Raw genomic sequence first — 10,547 nt, forward strand, 5'->3', positions numbered from 1 at the left:
TTTAAATCATGATTTAATGGGAAATGAATGTCCTGTGTGGCCTTTGCCTTAAAACGTTTGAAAAGAGGGCAAGATAAGACGTTATTTATTTGAAGACACCTGGTAGCCTTGGTTAGACTACAGTGGCAGTACCACGCAATGCCCATATCAACGAGCTATACCATATACCATATTCAAAAATAATCTTAAATAATATTGCCCAAACGAAATGTGCTGATGCAAACGTCAATTATTGAATCAAGAAGGGAAAACGGGGACCCTGATTTAGCAAAATATTCGAATAATTACAAATAGTAGTTTATCACGTTCTCATTTAATACGATTCGTGTTTTCACAAGTCGTACAAGCAGTGTGAGTTGCAAAAGTAGGTCATAGGGGCATATCCTGAAAATCATGTTCTTGTTTTCATTATTTGCTCAATCAATCTAAACTGCCACGGTAGGTCGTAGAACAGTTCCTCATTTTATAAGCTTCGGCTTTTCATGATTAGCTCAAGCACTCTAAACTGCCACGGTAGGTCGTAGAACATTTACTCAGTTTATCAGCTTCGTCTTTCATAATTTGCACAAGCACTCTAAACTCACGATAGGTCGTAGAACATTTCCTCATTTTGTCAGCTTCGTCTTTTCTCTATTTGCACAAGCAATCTAAATGTTACGGTAGGTGGTAGAATATTTCCTCATAACATGATTGGAACCAATTCGGGATAATTGGAAAGTAAACGAATGTCGGTTCAATCTGCAAATATAAGCTCATCTGCCTTCGTCTCTGAGCAATGCACTTGTTTTTATGAGTAAATTGTAATATTGCAACATTCAATTCTCCAAAATTAGTTCCAATTATCTTTCATTTTATCAGCTTCGTCTTTTCACTATTTGCACAAGCAATCTAAACTGCCACGATAGATAGTGGGAAAATTTCCTCATGTAATCATGTTCCTCTTTTCACAATTTACACACTATTAAGGTAGTATGCACCTCGAAAGTGAAAGACTTAAACTTTTGCTCACACTTTTCTCAAGGAATCGTTCAATCATTCTCTTTCAAAATCAAGATTAAAGATAGGGGTCACCATGCAAATTTTGGTATTAGAGAAACAAATTAACCCAAGATTTACCGATATTAGAAATTCAAAATGGCCGCCATCCCTGTGTTAACTCTATGGAGAAAAATAAAAATTTTCGAATTTCGAAAAACTAAGCCGATGAAAAGTTTTCTTTCATCAAGAGCTTTAAAATGAATCCCCATATGTGGTGTATCAGAAGAGAATTGTAAAAGTTTGAGAGTCCGAATGTCTGTCCCCGAGGTGCATTCTACCTTAACTGCCACGATAGATAGTAGAGCATTTCCTCATTTTACCAGGTTTGTCTTCTCTCAATTTGCACAAGCACTCTAAACTGCAACGGTAGACAGTAGCACATTTCCTCATGTTTCATTTGCAATAGCTATTCTGTTCATCTGACCTCTCTGGTTTTACTAAAGAAAATAAACTAAGATCCGGTTTTATCAAACCTCATTCAGAATTTACTTTTGAGTGGCGTTTCCTCAACGAACAGTGATATGCATAATATCGTTCTTCCGTTTGACAGTATCTCAAATCTTGCAATCTGTCCTGGTGACAGTGAGCATATAAATATGAGTGACCGGCCACTCTCTCTATATAGCCAGTCTAGGTTGGGTATGTAACGACATAGACGTACACACAAACAGTTTATTGTGTGCAGTGATTCCACTTATCTTTAAACTACGCTCATAGCTCAGATAATCCAAAAATCCCAATCTTTGAAAGTGTATTGTTTCTGACTTGAGCTACCGGCCTAGGATGACGAAGGCGTTACACTCTCCTATCTTTTTAATAAACAGCGCCCTCGCTGGTCAAACGAATAATGCTGTACGAAGAAAGGGGACACGGGATGGTTTTCTCATATTAAGGGGTAGTAAAGTTGGTCTAAATGTTTTTCCTAGTGCAAGACAAATACTAATTAGAGATAAAAACCTCTCCACATTGGTTACTTTTCTAATTTTGATTGCCAAACGTCATGTTTATCTGGTAAAGCTTGAAAATCAGAAACCATATCATTTGATTTTCAAAACATTACTACAAAGATACAGAAAGTACAATCCTGTATAGAGGTCAAAAAGAACAAATTGACTTAACATTACAAGAAATTAGGTGTAATCTAAAAGTCTTATTCCTACAACAACAATACAGTGAATTTAGTATATGTATTTGGAAAATCTTATTCTATTATTTTTTTGATATGCATATAGTCTAAGAGACTTCTTGACTGACATTTATTATTATCATTGCATTGCAGTTTTTGTAATGGAAATATATGTACCCTTCCACTATTTAGATTGTAAATTATTTTGATGACCTAAATAAAAACTTGTTTAAAAAGAAAGCGGACACTCGTAATCCACTTAAAACATAGAATTCTAAATATACTGAAAATACATGTGCAGGTGGTGCTGCATCTTCTCACTCCAAACATTTTCTAAACCTAATCAACTTGTAAAATACAAACTCTAATTCAAATTATATTTTGTGAAAAAGTAAATGAAAATAAAAAGGAGATAATTAGCTAACCTATCTTTGAAATACGTAAAATCTCTATAATAAACTTTAACTAATATAAGTTTATCTAATCAAATCGAAAATTTCTCAAATTATCATAGATTACTATTCATAAAAGGTGTAATATTATGAGCGTATGTTGGGAATTGGAAGGTGGGTAAAATGTATGAAATACGACTAGTTTTCAATGGGGTTCGAACCCACAACATACGGTATCAGTCGCCTAGCGGAGAGGCCACAGAGAACCGCTCGGCTAAATCTCCACGCCCAAAAAAGAGGTTCAATAGCCGGCTAAGTTGTTACATTTTTTTTCTGACTGAGACCGCTCCACACGTTGTAGAGTTCGTGAAGCACTCACTCACGCATGCTCACTATCACACATCGCACATACAAACTTTATCGAAGCGAAGAAACGATTTCATCGCTTTAACTGGGCGAACGATAACCTCGGGGACAATTCTGTCCACCAGCAGAGCTACCAACCCAGGGTAGAAAATACGACTAGTTTTCAATCGGGTTCGAACCCACAACATACTACGGCATCAGTCGCCTAGCGGAGAGGCCACAGAGAGAACCGCTCGGCTAAATCTCCACTCCAAAAAAAGAGTGGTTCAAAAAAGGGTTACGTTATCTTGACTAAGGAATAGCGTAAAGACATGCTTATCCCTTCCAAAGCTTAAGATTTCTGACGTTTAACATTGACTTATGATTTACTTCACCGATAGTAACCTCAAAGACTACACCGCGTTTCTGTCCTTGTTCCCTTGACACTACCAACAGACGGTAGCTTCCCGTGATCCTGTAAAACAGTTAACTTCCCAATCTTGAAGTAACTGATTGTCTTGCGTCGAGTGATGTATTGTTTGAACAGATGTTAAACTTATTAGAAATGACCGAAGGTTGACGTTTACTCAAGCTTGGCGTTGAAAGATCATCTCATCCTGTTTTGACAATGTTTTCTGTCCTGTAATATTTTGCGGTAGAGATGTATGCTAAGTCATTCATTCGTCATAATATGTATTTTGGAACGATTTAAGTTGCACACTTTCTAGACAAAGAGTGGAACAGGGCTGATAGAGAGATTAGAGAGAAGATTTTGAGTCGCCACCGTTGCTGTTTAGTAATAAAGATCGGAAGTGATGCTTACAACTGACAACTCGGTTTGTCAGCTTCAGTTACTGAAAGCATCACGATACCAGACCTATATCTCAACTAAGGGACTATAAAGAAAGAGACGCGACGTGGAAAAGGGATGAGAAAGGCGTTACTCTCGCCATACATTGAATACAGCAAGGCTGTGGTAAGCAATTCTACGCCTTCCTCTCATAGAAGAAGAAGGTCAAAAGCGGGTAAGTTCAAAATTGAAATTTGTTAGTGTAACACAGACAACACAGACAAGGAAACAATAGGTTGCTTTGATGTTTCATGCAAGGAACTTTACTTTGTTAAGCTTCAGGCCAGTGGCAGACCAAGAAGCGGGTATGTTTTCAGCATGAGAACAATTATGACGTATGTTCCGTCATGCGGAGTATGTACGTCAAACCGTCACATTTACTTAACTCTACGGCATCAACGTGTAACACAATTGAAATAGTGGGGCTGTACGCTGTACTTTGCAGGCTTTAAATTCCTTCAAGGTGTTGCCAGCGAAGTTATGACAAAGTCAAAATAAGACTACGAGATTTGAAGGACTTCGAGGCATTAGAATATTATACTTCATTGAATACTGAGATAGATTGTTGATGTTTTCGGAAAACATCAACAATCTATCTCAGTATTCAATGAAGTATAATATTCTAATGCCTCGAAGTCCTTCAAATCCAGATGTCAGCAACATCGTTTGCGGAAAGAGGTAACCATTTTGTTTGTTCACTTTGAAAGTGTGAATAGAGGTTAGCAAAAACTCTGTGACTAATGGCGGCAAATGGTTAATATTAGGACATTTACCATTAAATGTGAATACTGAAATTACACGTAAACGTTTGATTAATCTTGGTGTCTGAGGTCAGATGTATCGTTTGGTAACTGTTATGTTTGAATAGTCAACAAGAAGGAAGCGGCCGCTTGAAAGGGCTGCTAAAACAGTCGGGAACTGCAAGTGACCTAACCATTGCTTCTCTTGCAATGTGAATGCAGTCATTCTGTTCACAGCTATCCTCATAGTATTGTTCCAAATGCCACGGTACTAATAAAAATGTACTAATAACTGATTCTTTGATCGGAACATGCTGCTATTCCTGCATCATACTGCGTCCGACTTCTTAATGTATAAACGAAAATATTATAACAGCTCTGTATAATACAATATGTACGTATATTTTCAATGTAATGCTCGTGTTGTGCGAGAGATGTGGCTTAGTCGGCTGTTTATACACCGACACTCAGTTCATGATTTGTCGTTAGCTTGAGATATGAAAATGCGGTGTCGAAGACGAATAAATCATTGCACATGGAAAAGAAGCGGAAAGAACAATTAAAAGCTGTGAAAGGAAGAGGTGAATCAACACATCGCAAAGGTTAGTATGACGTTCTGAAAGTCCGCTCTGATCGTAGTTTTAGTGATATACTATTGGAAATTTGAAAGGGCTATTGTTAGAAAGAAAACATGCAATTTTCGAGTCATCTATAACTTCATGAAGTTTCTCTTTTCAACGATTGACACAGCACGAAGACTGCATCTTTTATTCCAATCTCAGTTCTGATCATTTGGATAATTTTGCAAAATTCCGAAACTTGATGCAACAGACAAGTAAAGACGTTGGTATTTATGTATAATATCATTATTATATAGGTCAATCATAAGTAAAACCACAGAAAAGACTAAAACACTTCCGTATATAAATTTCCAATTTCTAAAACGCGTTTACTTGCAAAACTAAACTTTGAATATTTTGTACTTAAAATTCCACGCAAATGTTATTTTTTATGAAGCGATTTACCTATGTTGATGCCATGAATTTTCCGTATCATGAAATAATTTTGATTTTGCTTATAAATTATTTACCAAATAGTTTCAGTGCAGGGTAGATATAGAAGTCCAATAAATCACGTGACCGTCTTTTCAAACAGCAATCTTTGTTGATGTCATCTATCATGCTGCTCATGCTGCAGCATGTTAACTCTTTGAGCGCCAAAGTCAACTTTTGTCACCTTTATAAAATATATTCAAGTCAATTTTTATAAGTTTTTTGCTAAAATTTGATAAAAGACTGTAGCAGATATGTGATGTCGTTGTGGTCCAAAATTACTAGTATTTAAAAAAAATACAGAAAAATTCATGAAAATTGGCAAAATTTTGCACCAAAGTTTTCGTTAGGAAATATTATAACACTAAAAGGGTTAAACAGTTATTAAATGAGTGAGTCAGGAAAGTTTTATCTGAATACAGGCAGCACTACACTTACTTCGATTTGTACTAATTAAAGTGACAAAATCAACTGTTTCTTAACGTAATATACATTTTATCCTTTAGCCTGAGAGTTTTGTTCTAGTGAATATATGTAAACACCGGAACTTCCTATTAGTCATATGTTTGCCTGATGTTAAGTTACATCTATTTGCTTGGTGAATTAGTTCACTGTACATTGTAACTTTCGTACCTCCACACCATATATGGTTGTAGTATTATGACGTCACGATCAAACGTTTTCTCGTCAATACACCAAACGCTATCATCTCTTTCACAGCCGAAGGTATGGCCTTTGAAGGGGGAAATGTGCCTCTATGCCACGAACCGTCACCTCTAACATCATATGTGCAAAGTACAACACCTCGAATCAGCTGTTTTCAGACGGCTGCCAAAATACTCAAAACTGGAAGTTTGTTAGAGCCTGTCGATGTCGCCTTCAACAGACACTATACTATTATGTTTCTCTTCATATTTATCTTTATTTTGAAAGAGACACGATAGTTCTGGTGAATCATATATTATTGGATGGGCCATAGCATCCTTCTCTTGACTTGATTCAAATCTGTGATTTGTGAATGTGTACTTGGAATTAACGAGATACAGGGTAGTTTCTTGCACGATATCAGTTGTTATAAATAATTAATGAGATGACGTTTGTATTTACTGATATATTATTCATAAAATGACATCATTGTACTTTGCATATCACTAGGGGTGTATAAAAAGGCCAGGAAGTAGACTCTGTCCCCAGAGATATGCATAAACTCACATGGCGTTGTTGATGAAGTGTTGGGTGCGATCACTAAGTGCGACTTCTGTTGTATCACCGTGAAAATATCCGCGTTGTTTGTTGGGCCGATATGGTAAAATGTGATAATCATCGCCGGTTATTCAGCTTGCAGTCCTCTTTTCGTTCATTTTCTGGACATGCTCCTGTATCAGCGCAATAAGTGGGGAGACATTTAGTACTTACAGTTTTTTCCTGTTCTCTTACGTGTCCGAATCCATGAAAATTAAAACAATTTGGAGCGACTTAGTACGTCAGTGATTTACCTCTGCTAGTTGGTGCGCAGACCAACACATCTTTTCACTGAATGTATAACTCTCGACAGCTTTTCTTTCTCTTGTAATCTCGTTTGATTAGCTAAACTCAAATGAAGGGTTGCGTTAATCATAAGAAATATGCTAATGTAGTTTGATGGTTTAGTACGTAGCCATATTGATGGTGTAGAACTTATCAAATGGGCTACTGTTAATGGTTACTGATGATGTAACAGTTGTATGTAGTACTGTTTAGATTTTAATAAGGAGTTCTTTAAGATCACTACTTCCATTGCGTTGATGTGTGGTCAGTAAATTCTGTTAAATGAGTTTCCAATTTGGCAGATGGTTTCTGTCCTACATAAATGTTAGGCGTGGGAAACTTTACCCGTGGTTCACTCTTGTTCGTGGATTGTTAGACTAGTGTTATTATCAAAAATGGTAAGACAGCGTTCATTTTTCAGCCATTGTCGTACTAAAATAAGTCTGATTATTGCATACTTTACAGATACTGATGTTCTTTAATCAGCAAAACGAGGACCGTACTTAACAAGCAAAAGCATTTGTAATGTTTTTTGACGACTTGGATTAGATCACCGTTCACCTTACAACCATAAGCGTGAAATATTTTGGACTTTATGCTAGAGAACAAGGCTAAGCATGTGGTCATACAGAAAATTTAGGTGTAAAGTGAAGGATATAATGATCATTATCGTTGGATGGTTTGGTGAAGTAGAAGAAAATCCTAGTGTTACTCTGCCTCTATCAATGTGTTCGATAGAAGAAATTATAAGGTTGATAAGTGAAAGCCCTGTTCTCAGCTTTTGGCGAAACTGCATTGGGGTAGGAGAAACGACATTGAAAAGTGTTACTCTAAAATTCTTTGCAACCAGCAAATCTATCTGGCTTTAGTATCGAACCATTATTTGTTACTGTTTGAAATTTAGCTAGCCTGTGTGTTCTCCGTTGTTTTCATCAGTTCGCATATCTTTTGCAGGGCGTGGAAGATGGAGTATGAAGTCTAGAGTTAAACTTTGTATTGACACAATTAAACGTTTTTTAAGAATTGTATGAATCTTCAACTTCTAAAACGTTGTCATTTGCTGAATTCGGAAGCGTAGGTTTAATACATCTGACTAAAATCTTTCTAGCATGTTCTTTTCCGCCGTTGCCGTGGTTGCCATTGTGAGCTTGCTCTGTAGTTCCATCTTTGAGTTCAGATTAAGAGAGCATGCGCGTTGGGAATACACAATTTTTTTACAGCTCCTTTCTTGCTGCTGACTGTAGGGGCTCATTTTGAAGCTATTGGATCAAGTGAAGTTTCAACAGGCTCAGTTTTTATTTAACGTCATTTTCCCCCTATAGAGTTAAACACAGAGAACGTGGCCAATCGGTTCATGTTAAATAATGTTTCTCCGGCTTCAAATTTTGCACTGTGTTTACTGATTTTTTCTTCGTTTGTTTACGGAAGAGTTGACGGTTTCGTTGAGGAATGTTTTAGCAAAAGTTTCAGTATTTCATTTATGAATCCCGTACTATCTTAAGATATAATCAAGTTACACTCAGCCTGTTCTTGCGATGTAAATGCGATGTACTTTTGCCAACCATACCACCACGAGAATTCCATCAGCCATAACATTCTAAATATATTTGTAGAATGTAATACAGTGAATAAGACACAGATTTCAAGATAATGTCTTGGTTGCAAACAGCTTTATTCATACAGGTTTTGACAACATGGAAAGGCTTGAAAAAGTTCAATTACACTTTAGCTTTTTTATGAACAGAAACAAATTTCCTCTTCCTGTGAACCGAAAAATACGAAAGTGGTTGTGCTTCCTTTGATGCGGAAATGCACATTTCAAAATTACGCTTTTTAAACTTTAGCTTTCATTTCGATAAGAAACATTATGTCATTTCATGATCAAGTACAAACCTTAAGGTATCATATGACTTCAAAATCATCTAACGTTTCCTTTGCAACCTTTTCAGGGATATTTTTTCGATATTCACAACAAGGAGAAACTTAATTTTCCTTCTATTTCAAAATCGGCACAGACAAACATAAGACTAACATTCATTTTTACAATCTCCGAAGACGAAAACATTTTCTCTTTTGTTAAATCTTACTTAAGCTAAATATTGAATGAAGGAATCATCGTTGAACTCTTTCTCTGAAATAGATATAGCGCTAAGAATTTAGTATACCATTACAAACACCTACAGAAATCTGAAATTAAGGTTAGATAAAAGTTTTCGATTATTTGAAATGTTTCACCTCCATTTGTTGATCTTTCCCTTTACTTCAATCGAAAACTTAACAGTTTAGTCATTATTAAAATAGACAAAGTTGTCGAACAATCAAAACATATATCTATATATGTCGATCTATACCGAATACATTTCTTTACTTAGGAACTATACAGTAATGTATTCCCATTTCACTGAAATAAGAAAAAAACCGCTAATTGCTTTATAATCTAAACAGCTTGCATTTACTTATTGACAACTTTATAACTTTGACGAGATGCCTGTGAGGTTTAGTGATTTATTGAGTGCAACATATAATTAGATGAAGAAAGTTGTCGAACTATGAAAAATCATTTTAACAAATGTCTAAATATGTAAATCGTATTTAATGCATCTTATTTACTTAGAAATAATACAGTGAAAATACATTCACAAAGAATTAAGGAAACTTGCATATGCATGTCTATCTTAGTGATGTAAGTAACATTCGCCGATTGCTTTATGATCAATACAGTTTGCCTAAATAGACTGAAACTAATTTTCAAATTTATGACTTGTAGTTGAAATCGGGATCACCTTGTTTAAAGCAAATAAGGTCAGTGAAATTCGTCTAACCACGTGATACAATCCTATGTGCTACAACTCGGTATACTAGTTAAATACAGTGTAAACTATACAATGGGAAAATACATTGTAACAATGCAACACATGTACATAAATACATTACTTTACAATTTAATTTAAGGTAGTATGCGCCTCGAAAGGGAAAGACCTAGACTTTTGCTCAAACTTTTCCCAAATGACACTTTCAACCATTCTCTGACCCTACCAAGAATAAAAATCAGGAGGTACAGCTTTGAACAAATTACCAAACATCTACAGATATTAGACATTCAAAATAGTTGCCATCTCTGTCTTACCTCAATAGGAAAAATACAAAACTTTTCGATTTTTAAAACACTAAGGCGGTGAAAATGTTTATTTCTCTGAGAGCTTTAAAATTTTCTCCCCTCCCCTCCACAAGCATCAAACTAGAAAATATTGAAAAAAATTGAATGTCCAAATCACGTATTTGTCCCCAAGACACATTTTACCTTAATGTCAGGCCATTTACAAATAATAAGAATAGACTAGAATGCAATTTATATTTACTTAGGAACTATACGGAGCATATATTTTTACAAAACTAAATAAAACTGTAATGCATTCCCATTTCACTGAAATCGGAAAAAAAACCCGCTAATTGCTTTATAATCTAAACAGCTTGCAT

Source organism: Ptychodera flava, chromosome 2 (assembly GCF_041260155.1).
Source record: "Ptychodera flava strain L36383 chromosome 2, AS_Pfla_20210202, whole genome shotgun sequence".
NCBI classification, from domain to species: Eukaryota; Metazoa; Hemichordata; class Enteropneusta; family Ptychoderidae; genus Ptychodera; species Ptychodera flava.